This window comes from Aotus nancymaae, unplaced genomic scaffold (genome assembly GCF_030222135.1).
Source record: "Aotus nancymaae isolate 86718 unplaced genomic scaffold, 86718_ANA_hifiasm-v0.15.2.pri h1tg000012l, whole genome shotgun sequence".
Taxonomy (NCBI): domain Eukaryota; kingdom Metazoa; phylum Chordata; class Mammalia; order Primates; family Aotidae; genus Aotus; species Aotus nancymaae.
In genome coordinates this window covers 26,480,690-26,500,294 of record NW_026988423.1, presented here as the reverse complement: position 1 = coordinate 26,500,294, position 19,605 = coordinate 26,480,690, and the positions used below count along the sequence as shown (strand labels likewise).

Sequence of the window (19,605 nt, the reverse complement as noted above, 5' to 3'; positions counted from 1 at the left end):
ACAAAGGTCACTCTCTCCCTTCTCCTTTGAAGACCCTCATTCCAGAGGGGTCCTGCCCGATATCCAGGAGGAAAGAATGCTACACAGAAAGACCAAGAAAAATCTGAACAGACAGGTCTTGCTGGCTTTCCCCACTCAGTCTTTTACCATTAGAACACGGTTGTGTTTTTTTTTTTTTTTGGTCACATTTCTACATGGTCATTCATTCTTCACTAAGCCTAAGCATAAAAATAGTTTCCCCAGCTCTTGGGTCTTCATTTCATAAAATTTCAGAAAATTGTTATGCTTTCTCTTGTTAACGTATCTTTCGTTATAAAAATGTTGGTTGTGACCCCTATGATAGGTAAGGAAAGATATCACACATTTCTCCTCCTACAAAGCAATTCTTAGCACCCAAAGACAACCCAGTGGGCATTTGAAAAAAAAGAGAGGACAAAGGATTAGGCCATGAGCTCAGTCTGTTCAACACAAATGTTCAATACACTTCAACTACCCCAGAGAAAGGAATGCTGTGGGGAGAAAGACAAGCAGCTGAGCCCTGCTGCCAGAATAGGTGTGTAGAAAGACAGAGGAACAGGCCCCAAACCGCAGCCCTGACTTAGGAGCAGTCCTCATCTGCTTCTTCACCTTAGAAAGAATCATAATAGTACTACCCCACAGGGTTGTTGCAAGGACTGAATGATTTGATAGCTAGATCTAGATCTGGGTGGTGGCAGGGGGATGGGTGCAGCAGATCCTGCCCAGAACATTGGAAGCCACTCTGTAAGTTACTGTTGTTTGGCACTATCAAAACACCCAGGGTCATCTCAGGTGTACTAGATTCCAGATTCAGTGGCCATGAAGAGCTTCTTTATCTTTTTTAAATTAAAGAGTGAAGCAAACATTTATTAAGACTGTCATGCATGATGCGAGACACTTCCATATGTTCTTTACTTAATTCACTCTCACAACACTCATTCAATCATCACAGAACCCTGATGTGGGGAGTGGCAGATTACCTCTCCTTTTTAAGTTGAGAAACTAGAAGATTAGGGAGGTTGTATAAGTTCTCTCAGGTAAGACACCACCTAATAGTGGTAAAAATATTGAAATTCAAGTTCCGAGGTTTAATTCTAAATGACTTACTCTTCATAAATAGTATGAGAATTTGAAGAATCTATTCCCAGCAGTGACCTTTTCAAAACTGAGCCTCAAAAATTTTGAATATAATTCTAATTATAAAGAACCATCAATAGTATGCCACCATAGTCAACTCTAGCTATGAATTAATTCATCTGGAGAATAATAACTAATATTGATAACTAGCATCTCTTGAACATGTATTAAGTGCCATACAGTGTTCCAGTAAGTGCAAGTATTACATTATCCTTATACCAATCCTATAAAATATGTTCTATTATTATGCTCATTGTAAAGATGAGAAAACCTAGACACAAATATGTTAAGTCACTTCTCAAAAGGGACATATTCAGTACATGGCAGAGTCAGGATTTGAACTCAGCCAAATCTAGACTTCAAATTTCACCCTGTTTTGCCACCATGCTATGCTATCCTGGAGAAGAACACAGCATAATTTCTTATCGTTATTCTAGTTTTGTAAGGAGTTTTGAGGAAGGCAAATTGGAGCCCTGCAGCTATGTTTGGGCCATAAGACTCTCAATGCAAAAATTATAAACTTAATTATAAGGCCTCCTTTTATGAGGTTTAGGCCACTAATACACTTCCTACATCTGTTAGAATTTTCACAGAACTCAAGAAGAACTTATCCTACAAGCTTTGGGAAGGTGGGAAAAATAAAAGCAGGAGAAATAAGGTGGCAGCAGGCCCTTTTATCAAATACCAACTGTGCAACTTTGGAGTAGAGGCATTGTGCTGTTGGAGCATGGGACAAAAGAACAATTAATTCTTATCATGGGGAGGAGTGGTAAAGAGGAAAAAAGAAATGCTGTTGGGCTGGCCCTTAAGCTGTGGGAAGGATTTCCACAGGCAGAAAGTAGGGTGAAGCAACATCCAGAGATGAAAGACAAGCATGAGCAAATGCAGAGAAACAATGAACTAGAAGATAGCCTTCTCATATGGCTTAGCTCTGTATCCTTATGGTACCTTCTTTAGTGCTTATGTATTCCTGGATCACAGTAGGTGTGCAATAAATGTTGAATGAATCAAATGGATAATGCTTTCAAGCATGCATGGATGAGTGAAATCATAGCTCATGTTATGTCTAAATCATAGCAAGCAATCCAATGCAACTGAAGGTGATCTCCCAGTGCATATATATAGATCCTGGAGAGTGGTTTAAACAATGAGCAAATCTGGTTCCTGGTGGTCTCTGACGCCTGTCTCTCGCCATGCCATGGCATAGTTGCGATGTGTGAGAGATTTGTTTGGAGTGGGGGAAGCATATTTTTGTTTGCATTTGCTTAGCACGTTGCTGTCGCACATTTTGCTATGAGATGTAAAGTCATCTGCATACACCGGTTGTGCAGTTAGAGAAAAGTCAAAACAAGCGTCAGGAGGGTTGTCAACCACATGGCCCAGGCAGATTGTCATACTCTTTTGCCCATGAGTGGTGGCACCTTCTCCATCCTCCTTCCCCACTCTCCTCCTTGTCCTGAATCCCTATACCTACATATACGACCTTATATTCCAAGGGTCTAATTGTCAGTTGGCTTAATTATGTAGAAGACATGTATGCAGACCTCATATGCAATCCTCTAGAGCAGCAATGCCTACACCACTCATTCCTGTAATCTTATGGAACAAACTTTGCATTAGCCTTGACTACAAGTAGGTTTGTGTCAAAAACCCTCAGGAAGCCATCCCATCCTGCCTCATAGCATTTCCTGAAAAATGCATTTTGCAGTGTGCACAGGCCAAATGACAATATTTTCTTTTTTTGTCATCTAGAAATATTTCTCTTCTTTCAAATCCATCTCCATCCTAAGTTACAAAGGAGACAAGCATATTCAGAGCATCAACATCAAGATTATTAATGTCCCAAGGAACACAGGCACATGCTACCAGTAGAAATAGCTGTGATACAGAGAGGATACAGAGGGGCGAAGCTAATAATCTGCAGTCAGGAAACTGTATTTTGAGTGTTTAATCTGTAAACTTTTGGGTAAACTACTTAATTTTTCTGAACTTACCTGTAAAATATCAATGAGGTTGAAGAAAGACCATTAATACTCATATATTCATTTAACAAATCTTTAGGCAGTGCCTATTTTGTGCCAGGAACTGTATTAGGCTTCACAGCGCAGCAGATAACAAAGCCAACTTAGTTCCAACCCTCTTGGAACTTAAAGCCTGCAGGAAGAACAGATAATCAACAAGTGTAATGATTGCTTTGCAGGAGAAATATCAATGCTTGGAAGGGTGCATTTGCTAACAAGGAAAAGAACACATAAGCCTCCGTGGTTACCAAAAGTGTGAGCATTCATGGAAATGAAAACAGCCAAGGATGGTTTGGGTAACACAGATAATGCATGTGAGAGAATGTAGTAAACAGAAAAGAACTGAACAAATGCATTATAATACAGATAATATATTTTGTAAGAGATCATCTCTGATAGATGCTCCTAGAAAATTGGCAAAGGAGTTACAGCATATGCTGCATAACGACCTTTCATTCAACAATGGTGAACAAAAGTCTATATGATGGTGATCTCATAAGATAACAATATCTTATTTTTAATTTACCTTTTCCATATTTGGATATGCTCAGAGACACAGATACCATTGTGTTACAATTGTCTGCAATACGCACTAGAAAAACATGCTGTACATGTTTGTGGCTTAGGAGCACAATAGGCTATACCATATAGTTCAGGTGTGTAGTAGGCTGTATCATCTAGGTTTGTATAAGAATACTCTGATGTTCACAATGATAAAATCACCTAAAGATGAGTTTCTAAGAATATATCCCCATTGTTACATAACATATGACTGTATTTAGAGGCAAGAGGAACCATTTCTACTTTTCAAGTCTGATCCTATAGGCACTCATCTATTTTACCAACATTTGAGGCTGGCTCCACAGAAGAATGTAGAACATGAGTACCCAGCCAACCTATAGAAGCAATAAACAAGAAAGCTTGTTCAAATGCTCAGTGAATTCTGTATGCTCTTTGGAAATATTCAACCCATCTACTTACCCAAGTTCATGGGTTGGAAGATTCCATTACACACAGATTTTACCATTGCCGCATTAAGGCCATGCCATCCAGCACTCATACATTTCCATTTATTTTGTCTTTGTTTTGAAACACTAGACCTGATGAGAATAGCTTTGCTCAAATACTACATAAAAGGATGAATCAAAAGCCACACACCAGTAAGTGATTCAGAATGTCCCCCTGCCCCAGCACTCTCACAGCCTGTGAAAGATAGGCTTTGTAGGATTTGACTATCTCTGGGTATTATTGGAAGGAATCATACCTGGATAGTCACCTAGGTGTTTAGCAGTGTTCTTTTCTACTTCCAGAGAATCAGATTCATGAAAAAGAACTTCAAAGTCTCCTAGCCCATTCAGGAATCCCACCTGCATCAGGTCTAGCAGTCGATTTCTACTTGAACACTTCCAATGACTGGGGAGCTTCCCACCTTGTTAAACCACCCACTCCACAGTTGAGCTGTTCCGCCTGTTAGCTCTTCACACTAATCACTCCACTCGTGAAGCTTAGTTCTTCCTTCTGCTAATCCAGAGAATAAATCTGTTTCTTTATTCACCAAGTATTTATTAAGCATTTTTTATGTTCCTGACAAGATTTCATACAAAGACGTGTAGGATGTGGCTTCTTCAAAAAGTCTACCATCTAATGGAAAACACAGAAGCAAGGGGCAGCAAAGATGATGTCATAAAGACCTTAATAATACAAATGCTTCCCGATTTGATGGTTTTGAGTAATACTTTGCTCAATTAACTACTAGATGTTGGTTCCTGGCATTTGAACGGCCCTTTACATTTACAGTTCACACACTGCATTTACACTTATTACTCTCAACAACCCTGTAAAGGTCTTTAGAGTGTCGCAATTTATAGATGTGAAATAGAAGCTTAATGAAAATAAGTAATAAATCTAAAGTCTTATGGTATGTGGGATACAAAGGAAGTTAACTTTCCACTTCTTTAAACATCAATTCCATTATTCTTTGAAGTAAGGAAATTTCTGAGTGTATCAGTGAAATATCAGAAAAGAAAACCTGTTTCATAATATTCCCAAAGGCAGATGATGTGACAGGGAATAGTCGAAGAGAACGGGATGTAGATAGTCCATAACTGAATAGTGAAGAGAGAACTGCATGAGTTCTTTTCTTTTATAAACTGAAAGCAATTTGAGGACAGACATATCCCAACAATAGTTCCAAAAGTAAGAAGCATCTCTGCCTTTATTTTATGGGTTAAAAAATTGAGTCATTAAAAGGAAAAATGAGTTGTCCAAAGATATTTTTCAGGTTAGAGACAATGCTCTATCTGCTTCCTGTCAGATCTGAGTGCAACTCAAGTGCAACTGCTTCATTCAGGTGCCCCCAGCACCCACCCACTGGCTATGATTCACTGGGTGAATGTCCTCTCCCACCTGGAGATGAGTACTCAGTAGAAGCAAAGACACTTATTTAAAATAAAATAAGAGAGTTATCCTTCACACCATGTCACTTTTGATAGCAAGGAAGAACCCGGATGAGTGTGCCTGTCCCTGGCATCACGGTTGCAACCAATTCTTTTTTTTTTTTTTTTGAGACGAATTCTCACTCTGTCACCCAGGCAGTAGTGCTAGTGGTGCAATCTCGGCTCACTGCAACCTCTCCCTCTCATGTTCAAGGATTCTCCTGCCTCAGCCTCCCAAGTAGCTGGGATTACAGGCACCCACCACTATATCCAGCTAATTTTTTCGCATTTTTAGTAGAGACAGGGTTTCACTATGTTGGCCAGGCTGGTCTTGAACTCCTGATTTCATGATCCACCTACCTTGGCCTCCCAAAGTGCTGAGATTACAGGCGTGAACCATCAAAGCCCAGCCAATTCTTTTTATCTTATCTCTGAGATCCAAGACAGAGCATACGATTGGGGTGAGTTAACACAACCCTTCCCAGACTCTGGCCTACCCCATCTGCCTCTTCCTCCCCTCCTCTGAGTTGCAGCCATGATTCTTTCTCAACAACTCTCTCAAGCACCTTCCTGCTCATTACTTCATTCCAAGTGCCTAGATAAATCCCCAGAAGGCTCACTTGCTCTAAACCTATCTACTCTGACATGTCAGGGGATTCCTATCAGAGAACAGTTAAGTATTTGCCTATGAGACTGGGTAGACTATATTTCTTCTGCTCTGCTAAAATGAAGGAGGGAGCTTAATATATACCAGGCCCCTGAGAACCCCATTTAAAGACTATGAATCAGAGAGCTTTCCAAAGACTTCTCTGGAGGATGTTTCCCATCCTACTCTATAGTTCTTTAATCAACCGACTGGTTGATAATACATAACAACTATCTCATGTGTAATTGATCTGAGTTTATCCTTTCATTCAACTTTTTGAACACCTTCTATGAGGCAGATTATTATTAAAATCCATGGCAACAAATACAGAGCCCCTTACTTTCATTAAAGGACAGGAGGAAGTATCTAGGAAGAGCTTATGCAATTGGTGTGTTTGTGGACTGTTGCTCAGAGAGGTCCATAGAAAATGTCGCTTGAGTGATATGGCCAGAACATCCTCCAAAGAAAAGTGAACATGAAAGAGCATCTAGTTTTCTTTGTCTTAATTGTGGTCAACTCTACTTTGACCCCACAAGTTACTAAAATTAGAAAATGGTGACTTTTGTGGACAGCTAGCCCTTGGAGGGGTAAATTGGGTATAGTTGCCCCAGAAAAACATATATAATCATATAAAGCAGTATTTCTTCAACTTCAATAGTATATAGATGTCTTTTTAGAGAGAAACAATTCAAAGACCTCTGTTGACTTCAATTTTTAAAATTTTAATGTTTCTTAAACATATGTAACCATAAAGCTAGGCATAAACTCCTTATGCAGTAGAGTAAAACTAATTTGCAATTTAAATACAAACAAAACTAAAAACTTAATATTGTAATTATCACCATTAAAAAATGACCTATGAAAGTTTGATAAAAAGGTAATCTCTCCAATACTCCAAATGTACATATTGTTATCCCAGGGTTGTTATCCACTTATTTATTATTATTATTTTTTGAGACAGAGTTCTGCTCTTGTTGCCCAGGCTGGAGTGCAATGGCACGATCTTGGCTCACTGCAACCTCCACCCCCTACCCCCGACTCGAGTTCAAGCGATTCTCCTGCCTCAGCCTCCCTAGTAGTTGGTATTACAGGTGCCCACCACCACACCTGGCTAATTTTTTATATTTTTAGTAGAGAGGATGTTTCACTATCTTGATTAGGCTGGTCTCGAACTCAAGACCTCAGGTGATCCTCCCACTTTGGCCTCCCAAAGTGCTGGTATTACAGGCATGAGCCACAGTACCTGGTCATGCACTTACTTTTGTGTTGAGTCTGCCTCTACTACCATTGCTAGGCAATGACTCCCTCCCCTCGGTGCATCTCTTTATGGAAATTATGAGAACCCATAATTTCTCAGAACACTTTGATATTCTTTGGTCTTCACTGAGGAGCAAATGAATTCTACTTTTGCAAATTTATTTTCATTCATTCAGTAGATCCTAAAGCAAATGCATCTGGGGCATTGAAATCACATGGCAGTGTTTTTAAGAGAAGGTCTTCCAGTTGCTCCAGAATGTGCTCATACGTGTCTTAAAGATCACTGAAATGAAAATATAACTTTGAAAATTTTTCATAAAGAACTTTTGACTTTCCAAGAATAAGTCTCCAGCACCAACCCTTCCCACCCCCTCACCCTATAAGATCCCACATAGTCCTGCTTGACAAACACTGCTCCAACATGACCGGGGAACCACCATGTGGTTCCCTCCAATAAGAGGGCTCCAATACCACTGTCCAAGCAGAGCTGGCTATGTTGGGATCACGGAAGTATAGAAGATGAAGCCAAAGGCATGGCCGCTCAAACTGAACATTATCAAAAGTCTTCCAGATGGAAATCAAGCAGAAACTCAGCTCCTTTGAAATAGTTTGCACTTGCCACAAATGGCCAAGAGATTATTACAATCCAACCCTGTGTAGCATGCTTTTATGGGATATTATAAAAGAGAAAACACACATACACTTATTAGCCAGAGAGCCTCGACAACATAATGACCTATTTCATCTGTAATTTCAGTGATTATATAAATGATGAATAAAACCCAACTGCAAGTGCTTTTTTATTATCTTCTCAATGGGACAAGACCTGAAAGCTTGACCTCTGCAACATAATAGGCTTCTTTAGATGTATCTAGAGCTGGGAATCTGGACTTTGACCAGAAGCTCTTAAAGAGAATATTGCTTATCACTCCCATGGGAATAGAGAGGTTTCCTCAATAAGATCATCTTATGCTGGAGGTGTCATATAGATAACTCTTAAAATAAAAGGAACCTACCCAGTGTTTCTTCTACTAGGGGCAGTTAGGATATCTGATTGGCAGTGCTAAGCTATTCACCAAAGGCCTCCTACCTTGAGTAGGATAGGGAAGGAGTGCAGAGGTCGAGCTGTTGATGTTCATGAGAAGGAAGCAAGTGATCCTATCTCTATATTGAGATCACTGGATAAGACCAGCCCTGAATCATTCTCCCCAAAAATGCTTGAACTCAGATCAAGTCCTTAAAAGCCAACAAACCAACTTCTGCACAAGCCACCTAACTATACATTGGATTAGACATCCTCCAGCCCAGATGGCCCCAACTTGGGTTCTTCCAAATAGAGTAAGATCTCTGGGTTACACTCTTGATGCTCTAGCATCCTGGGAAAGTACTTTGTCATGGTTGGGTGAGGTGGCTTATGTCTCTTGCCTGTTAGGCATTTGTACTTGAAATCAGCCTCACTTCTAAAGTTACTTGATTGAACCAAGAAGGCTTCTCCTCATTACTTCTGCCCATCCCAGGGCATGATCTAGGTATTTGTAACTCACCAGCCATCCAGATAATTTTGGACATTATTTCCTATCATCAGATTCAGCTATTCACTGGAGGAGACAGGCATATCTAAGCAATGCTTTTTGGTAAAAATAGGCAGCTGAAAGGAAGAATTTGAAGATCTTTAACACCTCTGATGGCAATATACAGTATCCATTAGAGAGACACCTAATCATCTGAAGCTGTCAAATCCAAACTGCCCTCTTTTAGGAGCCAATTTGTTTTCCTGCCAGATCAATGCTCTTATCTGTAATTGTGTGCACCACCAACATCAGCCAATAACCAGTTAACATGCAATTCAATTTCAGAAGAAAAGAAATGTCTTAATTCAAACATTTATTGTACAACTGTGAAAATGCCCTAAGTGAAATTAATTGCAGCTCCGAGGCTATAACTTATAAATCAGTTTGTCTGACTAGAGCAAAGTAATAGGAGAAAATAATAGAGGTTTTGGAATAGAAAGGCAACTTTCCTTGGTCTTTCCATTTTTAACCCTGGCACTGCTATCATTATTACACTACAATAATGATGGTTGTCAACATTACTGGATCTTAGCTGGCACAGCAACTGGAGCAATGTTTCAAGTTTACAGTGCTTCTGCAAGTCTTCTAAGCAGAATGATGCTTCTCTTCATATTCACTACCTTTTCCTGTTCTCTTTAGTTGGGTAGCTTTAATCCCAGGACAGATGTATCCAGATGCTGATCGTTACATCATTAGAGAATCCATCATTAGATTCTAGCCTTTTATTTGAATGGATGCAAAAAAGATTTCTACTTATTGAAACACTTTTGTGTTGTACAGAGCTTTTGTTCTGATTCACACTTTTCTAATTAGATGACTCTTATTCCCTATCAGATTCCAATATAGCTACTCACAAAGGAAAATGACCTTTGAAAGTGCTAAGCAAGTGAAACTTTTAAGTTGAGACAACATAGAAAAAAAAAGTGGAAAGCATTTTCTACCACATTGTGACTGTTGAACACATGCGTGGCTGAGAATGACTAGCTGTTTGCCAAGCCTGATTCCTCTTTTTCCTGGTCACAAAGCTAGACTACATGTATCCCCACCTTCCTTTTTAGTTGGGCATGGCCATGTGACTGAGCTCTAGCCAGTGGAATCTAAACATAAGTGATGGGCTTCACTTCAATGCCCGTACCTCCAATATTCCTCGCATACCATTCTTCATGTTCTTTCCTCTTCTGTTAGCTTGGTGTAGATGAATGATGACTGTTTTAGAAGCCAAGTGTTGATGATGGAAGAAATCTGGGCCTCTGAATCACCCTGTTAAAGAGAGCTTTCCATCAATCAAAACACCTATTTTATGCTTTACCTAAGAAAAAAGTAAAAAAGTAAATTTCACATGTGAGCTGTTAATTTTGGGTTTGTTACAGCAGCAAGTATGAACAAAAATAATGCAATGTGTTCAACTGAGCACAAACAGAATGGAAGATGATATCCTGAGATTCCTAAAAGCTTTAGGATATCTTCCTGACAAAATGTATTTTAAAAAGAATATAGCAGGGCCAGGCACAGTGGCTCACACCTGTAATCCCAGCACTTTGGGAGGCCAAGGTGGGCGGATCACAAGGTCAGGAGTTCGAGACCAGCCTGGTCAACATGGTGAAACCCTGTCTCAACTAAAAATCCAAAAATTAGCCGGGCATGGTGGTGGGCACGTGTAATCCCAGCTATTCAGGAGGCTGAGGCAGAAGGATTGCTTGAAGGCAGTGGTTGCAGTGAGCCAAGTTCGAGCCACTGCACTCCAGCCTGGGTGAAAGAGCAAAACTCTATCTCGAAAAATAAAATAAAATAAAATAAATGGATAACAACCCTGGGAATAATATGTGCATTTGGAGTATTGGAGAGATTACTTTTTTAATCAAACTTTCACAGGTCATTTTTTAATGGTGATAATTATAATACTAAGTTTTTAGTTTTGTTTGTATTTAAATTACAAATTAGTTATGACTCAAAAAAGAATATAGTATTTTCATTTGGTTTGATTTGAGATTCAGGTTCCTTATCTGAAAAGAAAAAGAGAATTTTAGACTACATTTTCATGAGCCCATATAGTGCTACTATTTTTTTGCTCATGCAATTCAAAATCATTCCTTTTTTTTTTGAGAGAGAGAGAGAAAAAATTTAAAACATAGGACCATACAATAAAAAAAAAAACAACTCTTTTTTTCCCCAAATATGATAGAGAAAAATCAGGAGACCCAAGTCAATGAAGAAAGTAAAATAAATAGGAAATCTATTAGCATAAAACCAACTAGTTACTTATGTGGCATTACCATTATATATATATATTTATGTATATATATATTTATGCTATATATACATATATACATGTAGCATAAATAAGCTCGAGTGTGTATGTGTATATATAAATATTTGTGTATTATATAACAATGCAGTAGATTATGAAAGGAGAAAGAAAAGGAGGGAGGAAGGGAGGAAAAGAGAGAAGAAGGGCAGCTATGGTGCTGAAACTCAAGTTGGAAGCAAAGCACTGAGTTAGCGTTCACTCCATAACTTTATCTACGCAAGCAACTCTGATAGAATGTGACCCCGCCTGTCAGTGGGAAGAGCCATTACTGTTTGGCTTATGCTTGCTGCAACAACAAATGGATCTCACATGTACACAGACACATACACACTCACACAAGCACACTTACAGACAGTAGGTCTTAATTCGCCTTTAGCATTAATTTCAGTAATGGCTATACTGTTAAATTCTGTCTTCCAGACAAACTTAACCTTCATATGTAAATAATTCAGCATTACATCTCTTCCTATTAGGGTGGAAAAAAATTTCTATTACACAGCTTCTAATTAATCCTCATTATGAAATGTAACTTTACATTAAATGTTTAAAACATTCCTGGTCATACCTTAATCCTTTCTCTAACTGAGAAAGGTCTTATAAAATTGCCATTTATCAACCTGATAGAGCTGAAACCCAGAATTCAACAATGCATTGTTTTCAGAAGTGGCTCCCCTGGTTGGCATGACACCACAAAGGCATGAAATTTCAAACATCCAACGCTTTGGATTAAAAGCACAGTAATTCCATGAAGTTCTGTTCTGAATTGAGAATGATTCTGTAATGACTCACACTTCTTCAGATTAATCAGAGTAACATTATGTTAAGTATTTCATAAATTGATCCTTCTTTAAAAAAAATTCTCATGAGAAAGGGGGAAGTTTAAGGTTTCGTGGATCTCTTCTTGAAATTTTTATCATTAAAATTTAGTTTTAATATCTTAAACATTAAAAAGATTTAAAGAAAACTTTATGGAGAAACTCTAGAGTGAAAGGAGTTTCAGGGAATAGAAAGGCTCTCCTACTTAGCCCATTAGACATTAAGCACATTCAGATTTGAAGCACAGTTCTGGTCATGGAAGTGGAGAATGGAGATGTGGTAGGATTTGCCACACCTTCCCTGACTCTCAAATGTCAGTTCTTTCCTCCTGGCACTCATACATGGATGAGAATGCTGTAGCTCCCAGGAGGCTGGCCAGTCACTGGCTCCTGGGCACTCTCTGTTGGGCAGTTTAATCAGACACATCAGAATAAATCTAACCTCAGAGGGAAAGGTGCCAAGTCCACATTCTGGATGTGGTCTGGGCTCAAACCAAAGAGAACTGAGTGTGGATAACCTTTGTGACATTGCTCCCCATTTGTCCCTGTTTCATCTCTACATATTTCACAAAGTATTGAAACAGATCCTGGTGGGGTGGCGAGGGTTATAAGCTAAAAATTATAAAATAAGAACTGAAAAGTCGAATGAAAGGCCACACAAATATGCTAACCATAACATGGATGCTGTAACAGTCATATTTGATCTGGGGAGAAATAAAACACAATCAGGAATATTGTTCTTTTCATTTATGCTTTTTGCCCAACTGAGGTTCTTGCAACTTTAGAAAATGAAGAAAAGTGTAAAGATAATTTCAAAATATTTTGTAATCTCATGACAAAGAGATTTACAACTTAATATTTCAGTGTGTTTCCTCCTAGCTTTTCTCTCTCCCTATGTCTCACTGTAAATAGATTATATCATGAACATTCTCCTATGTCATTACTCTATGCAAACACTATTTCCTCTGCTCTTATATGAAAATATCGTAATTTTTCTACCCCATCCTGCTTATTGTTGGACATTTTGTTTGTTTCTAATATTTTGCTATTATAAATAAATTAATGATAATTAGTTTATATAAAATATTCTTAGGTGATTCTTATAATTTTCTGAGAATATATTCTTCCAAGTGGAATTATTAGGCCCAGTGGCAGAAACTTCTCTATTGTTCTTGATAACTATTGACAAATCTCTAGAAAGTCGGTACCTTTCTACTGTAACAAATAATTTATAAAAGTAATTTTTCAACATTCTTTTCAAAATGAAGTATTATTATTTTGAAAACTTTCACAGGTGGAAATAGTATTTCATTATTTGATTTTCTCTTAATTCTAATAATGTGGAATATACATTTGATTTCCTTTTTGGAGGATACCCTATTTACATGTTTGCCAATTTATGTTTAGAGTTTCACGTGTTAATTTTTTTTATATTTTATTGATTTTTTTTTCTGTTTTAACATAGGCTTTTCACATTTTAAAAATATTTATTTATTTATTTTGAGATGGAGCCTTGCTCTGTCGCCCAGGCTGGAGTGTGGTGGCGCAATCTTGGCTCACTGCAATCTCCACCTCTCAGGCTCAAGCAATTTTTCTGCCTCAGCCTCCAGAGTAGCTGGGGTTACAAGCACCTGCCACTACGCCCAGCTAAATTTTGTATTTTTAGTAGAGACAGGGTTTCACCATGTTGGTCAGGCTGGTCTCAAACTCCTGACCTCAGGTGATCCACCTGCCTCAGTCTCCCAAAGTGCTGGGATTACAAATGTGAGACACCATACCCAGCCTATTTTTATTATATTCTTGTGTTTTAATCTATTACATTTTTATCTGTCTTAGTTGCCATTTTATTTTATCCATTATATTTTCTAAATATTTACAGTAGAAAAGTAATTGAATATCATATATGTACTTTGTAATCCACCACTAAATTTAACACTAATTCATTCTGATATTTTTTTCAGTTCACTACTATTATTGTCTACTAGAGACTTCTGAAAATAAAATATCAAGTATTCTGAAAATCATGAATATTTAGTTTATCCCTTGCAAATTTGTTGTTTCTGTTTCATATGTAAGCATCTTTTCTCCCACCTCCCACCAGTTTTAATGAGCTCGATATTTATAATTGGTTTGATACAAACTTTTGTTCATATTAAGAAAGAATATTGCTTCTCCTGCTTCACTGTAATTTACTTTTTGAATACTAGATACTAAATTTTATCACAACTATTGACATAATCATGTGGCCTTCCTTCATTTTGACTTACTGACACAGTACTTTAATAAATGTGAATTATTTTATTCAAGAATATACTTTTCTATGTCAAAATAGGTTTGCTTTTGTTTTTCTTTTTATCATACCATTTAACTTTATTTATGAGTGTTTGTTGTTGTTGTTGTTGTATTATTATTTTTTTTTTTTGAGGCAGAGTTTCACTCTTGTTGCCCAGGCTGTATTGCAATGGCTTGATCTTGGCTCATTGCAACTTCTGCCTCCTGGGTTCAAGTGATTCTCCTGCCTCAGCCTCCTTGGTAGCTGGGCTTACAGGCATGCACCACCATGCCCATCTAATTTTATATTTTTAGTAGAGATGGGTTTCTCCACATTGGTCAGGATGGTCTCGAACTCCTGACCTCAGGCGTTAGTCCCGCCTCGGCCTCCCAAAGTGCTGGGATTACAGGTGTGAGCCACTACTCCCAGCTGTATGAATGTTTTATTTTAACTTTTTGTATCCACATTCTTAAATAAGGCTATTCCACAGTATTGTTGTATGCATTATAGAAAAGATTTTCTTATCGGTCTTATATTAGCTTGATAAATGAATTAAGACACGTTGAATATTTTTCTCTTTTATCAAAATCTTTACATTTTACATTACTTTCAACGTTAAAAAAAACTCATCAATGAAACTGTTAATTTTTTATCTGATAAAATAATTCCGTAATGATTCTTTGAAAATGTTTATCATATTATTTCTTTGGCTCAAAATTTCCATTTTTCCCCCGTTTCAACTTTTATTTTAGGTTCAAGGGGTACATATTCTGGTTTGTTACACAGGTAAGTTCCATGTCATATAGGTTTGGTGTACAGATTATTTCATCACCCAAGTAATCAGCACAGCGCACAGCAGGCAGTTTTTCAAGCCTCACCCTCTCCCTACCCTCCACCCTCAAATAGGCCCCAGTGTTTATTGTTTTCTTCTTTGTGTCCATGTATACTAAATATTTAGCTTCTACTTACAAATGAGAACATACAGTGTTTGGTTTTCTGTTTCTGCATTAATTAGTTTAAGATAATGGCCTCCAACTCCATCCATGTTGCTGCAAAGGCAAGGATCTCATTTTTTATAGCTGTGTAGTAGTCCATGGTACATATGGATCACATTTTCTTTATCCATTCTGCTGTTAATGAGCATCGAGGCTGATTTTGTCTTTGCTATTATCCAAATTGCTCTGATGAACACACATGTGCATGTGTCTTTATGGTAGAATGATCTATATTCCTTTGGGCGTATATCCAGTAATGGAATTGCTGAGTCAAATGGTAATTCTACTTTAAGTTCTTTGAGAAATCTCCAGACTACTTTCCACAGTGGCTGTGTCCATGTTTTTCTTGAATCAACTTTGGTAATTTGTAAATTCCCTAGAGATTTATCTTTTTATTGTGTTTTACAAAGTAGCAGGAAGTTTCACATAACATTCTCATTAACAGTATGTGCATTAACACTATGATATATGTTAAATATACACATGTATATCATATCCTTTGTTATTCATTTATTTTAAATATGATGTGTTTTCCTTTATTTTCTTGTTAAAATTGCTCTTAATTTTATCTGTGTTAGAGGATTTACTTATTACTCCTACTGATTATTTTTCCTGTATTAAATTAATTTATTTCTGTTGCTATCTTTACTATTATCGTTACTATTTTATTCCTCTGCCTTCCTTGGGTTAATTTCACTTTTCTAGTTATTTGACATGAATAATTATCTGTTCTTAAGAACTAAATGATATTAGGCTATCAATTTGTTTCTAATGAGAACTTTGGCTATATTCTACAAGTTTTGGGAAACACTTTTCATTGCCATCACTTTATAAATAAACTGTGACTATAATTTTACCTTTTTTCTTTGATATACTCATTTAAGAATGGTTTAGCATGCTTTTGTGAACCATCGTCCTCTAAACACACATACACTGCTCACACACCTACGCCACTTCTCAATCTTTGTTACTATGGTCTTAAATTTTAAAATCTTTTTCAAGGGATATTTCAATAATAATTCTTAACATCTGTCTTCAATTTTATAACCAAATGTATCACCAATGACAATATTAAACTCTGTGTTTTACCACCTAAAGACTTAAACACAAACAATAGTGGACTTACTTTTTAAAGCTATTCTAGATGCCATCACATTTTATAAATTAATCTTGATATAAATTTTATCTCAGTGCTATTTGATACTGTGAGCTAAACCATCAGATTTGATAGCATTAAATTAATGTGTCCAGGAAACAAGCTTGAAGTGCTATCCTCTAGAAATTCTCTCTATAAGCAACAAAGGCTAATAGATTGGCATGGTGTTTACAAATAAAAGTTTACCATTGTCCACACTGTTTCTCCATCAAGTTAACACCTACTTTTCCTTCAAAACTTAGCAAGACAATAGATGCCACTGAAGTTTCTCCTCCGTAAAGTCATCCTGAATTTCCAGTTTTCTTTAAATAACTTCCCTTCAGGACTTCCAAGACCACCCTGTAGGCATCATTATTCCACTGTGTGTGCTGTTGATTTTATATTATATAACTTCTCCTTTCCTAAATATTTTGAGGGCAGTGCCTAGCCTAATGCCAGAAAATTTGTAAATGGTTAATACAGGTTTTGTTAAATGAGTGGAACTAATCAAAGGGGGACGCGCTCAATCAATCAATCATCTTGAATGGGCTGTGACTTCTATCTATTCATCCCTCTGCTTTGATTGGCTTTTCAGTCCTACAGCTGCAAAGAGGAAAAGTTGGGATGAGCTTCCCCTGTGAAGTGTAAATGAGACCTTCTTATGATGTCAGGATGAGATCTCTTTATGAAGTTAGAGAAGAAAGTTGGGCTCCAAGGGAGTGGACCCATACTATATAGTAGATGATTCACTCTTTCACCATAGAGAAAATGGGCATAAGAACATTGTGGCTTTCTGGGAGCTTTGTCACTTGGCCCTCTCTGTTATTGGTTTGCTTTTTCCCATTATTTCCCACAGTGGCAGTTTTCAGCAATATACTCACATAGGAAGAGCCACCTCATCTTCAAGACTGGGCTCACGTTTCAGCTCCTCCTTATAACCTGCTCTGGCTGCAGAAGGAGGGAGTGATTCCCTCAATCTCTGAACTTCTTTGTACATGATGCTTATAGTAGCCATTTGGCTTCTAACACTCACTGTTTTCTGCTATTTTTTTTTTTGTTATCATTAACAGAGTTGGAGATAGTTGAGGGTGAATGGAAAACTACATTTGCATCTCCCGAAGTTTCTAGCAAAATACCTTGCACGTTGCATGTACTGAATAAGCATGTTAATGCATGCATGTTTATGCAGTCATATGAGTGTGTGTGTGTGTGTGTGTGTGTAAAATTATATACTGCACAAATACCCATTTCAAAACCTTTTTTTCCAAAACAAAATCAGAAAAAGGGGAACATGAGATATTTGGGTAGGGAGGGTGAGATGATCCCAAATCAAAAATTTCTCAGAATACCTTCCATCTCATTTTTTTCCACTTTGCTCTAATATCCAGAAACAACTTTCTGAAAACTTTGCCCCTCCTCTTTCAGAAAAGATAAACATAGTTATTATTTATTATTCCTGTGTTTCTTCACATTAAGATGAAAATAATTCTGGTTCCTCAAGAAATCTTAAAACATTTCCCACCAGGTTTATTTTGAAATCATCATAAATAATCAAGAAATATCCTCAGAGGTGAGCATGAATCCACGCCCACATACACAATCTCCAAGTATGTATACATGTATACATGCAGATCGGTGCCTGGAACCAAGAGATAAACACATAAAACCACGCACACACAGTGCCCGCACACAGAGATACACATTCTCCTCACTGGCTTGGGAGGACCCTCACTGAGAGGGTGAGGATGGAACTTGGGGACTCTTGGGGCACAGTCAGTTTCCAATAGCAGCTGCCATCAAGCACTGGGTCCAGGCAGGCAGAGGGACCATGTGGTTGAATTTCAGGGCAATTAATAATGTAAAAGGGAACCCTGGGTGCCACTGGGCACTTAGCAGCATGTGCAAAATTCTCCCAGCAGATATCCAAGTGGGCATGAGGCCAATCATCTTCCCACCCCTGCCTCTTTTGGCAAGTGGGGCTCAACCTGCTCTGGGGAACAGGAATGTAGGAGTGGTGGTGGCAAGGAAGACTCACATTAGGCGGCCAACACATTTTGCTCTCCATGCAGTAGTATCAGTTACATGCTGTTCCACCTCCTTAAACTGTCAGCTTTCCTTAACAGCCTGTTGGGATAGTTTCCTCCCTACTCAGCCTGATTGTCTGCATAAGCAGTTGTAAGGGAGATGTTACCGGCAGCAGTAGCCCTCTGACTTTTCCCCTCCCGGGGAAGTCAGCTTGCTCTTCTAGCGAAGGCATTTCCTCCTCATCTTCACCCATATTCTATCATTTCTGCCCCTCAATTATTGGTTGGGTTTCATTGTCATGACTATTCACCAATGTCAGCTAACAGCAACATTTGGAAGTAAAGGATTTTACCTCCTCTTAATGTCATTTCTCATCTTAACTCAGTAATACCTTTAATAAGAATTAATAAATATATCACTGACGGTAGAATGTTAGGTCTTATGATAACAGGATAGGAGAGAAATTGTTTAAAGAGGTCCTTTAGGAACTACTTGATTATGTATAGGGTTGACTATAATGTTTTTATTTCTTCTTCCAGCACTGCCTCCTTAGCACTGCCTTGGTCCTGTTTTTCTCTTGAAAGATGCACCATTGGTTATGAGGTTGCTTCGACGTCGGCGCTTATACAGGTGAATCAATGACAAAGATATTCCCTTCCTGTTCTTCTTTGGAAAGAATGTTCCAAGAGAGGAAAGAGAAAGTCAAGATCCTTAGCTTAGCAAGAATGGCCTTTGGTATTAGCTCCTGTCTACCTCTTAAGCTTCAATCTCAATCACTTATATTATACTTCAGCTATGCCAAGCTCCTTACAATTCACTGAAAGTGCCAGTCTCTGTCATGCCTCTGTGGGTTTTTACCTGCCATTTCTATCACCCAGTGTGGCCTTTGTTGAGTCTCCCAGAGCACCCTATGCATTAATTTTTCATAGCACTGGGTTATAGGAACACAAGGAGGAAATTCAGCTGGCTG

The 19,605-nt window shown here is 38.0% G+C and overlaps 1 pseudogene; it reads right to left on the bottom strand.

Moving 5' to 3' along the window:
- LOC135274538 (uncharacterized) overlaps nt 1-17,607 on the bottom strand; it is a 103,434-nt pseudogene extending 85,827 nt beyond the window's left edge.
- Between the last annotated feature and the right edge of the window lie 1,998 nt (nt 17,608-19,605).